The sequence below is a fragment of the Charadrius vociferus genome, unplaced genomic scaffold (genome assembly GCF_000708025.1).
Source record: "Charadrius vociferus isolate BGI_N301 unplaced genomic scaffold, ASM70802v2 scaffold90, whole genome shotgun sequence".
Classification (NCBI taxonomy): Eukaryota; Metazoa; Chordata; class Aves; order Charadriiformes; family Charadriidae; genus Charadrius; species Charadrius vociferus.
The window spans coordinates 8539981-8540633 of NW_009647222.1; positions in this window are offsets into that span (position 1 = coordinate 8539981).

Below are 653 nucleotides of genomic sequence, written 5' to 3' on the forward strand. Positions count from 1 at the left end.
TCTTTGAATGAACCACATTATTTTCTCTCAACTCAGTATCTCTAAATTCACTGAGCAACACCAATCCCCTAATATTAAATGTGTTCATGTTCAGTTACTTTGTGCCATCCAAATGCAGCAAAGTTCAAATTAATAAATTGACTTATTTTTTTCAAAACTATTGCTCTGAATTGTATTTGTGACACGTACAGCTTTGCTTTCTAGCAAAGTTAATTCACTGAGATTTATATAGTGCTTTGTGAGGATGTGGTAATTTATTCTGAGCAATGAGTATTGATGTTCATGATCAAAGGGTTTGATCCCATATTATCCGTGTCCTCTTAAAATGACTCTATTTTCTTAAAGCAGAGTTTAAAATGTTACTTTTTTCTTAGTTTTCTAAGTTTGTATTACGGGCTTCATGCCCCTTTACTGGCAAAGACAAAGAAAATATTCCTAATGGTGTGAGTCCTTGAAATTGAGTGGTCTGTTCAAGATGAGCCTGTTTGTATGCTAAATTTTCTTCAGGAAAAATATTTGGAAGCTCTTAAAGTTTTGTTGGCTCTGGAAAGCAGAAATGCAGTTAGCGTGTGGGATGGGCATATTCCTGTTGTCTGCTCTCCTTTTGCATGGCTCTGGCATGTTGAAAGAAAGCAGGTCTTGGTTTTTCCTGC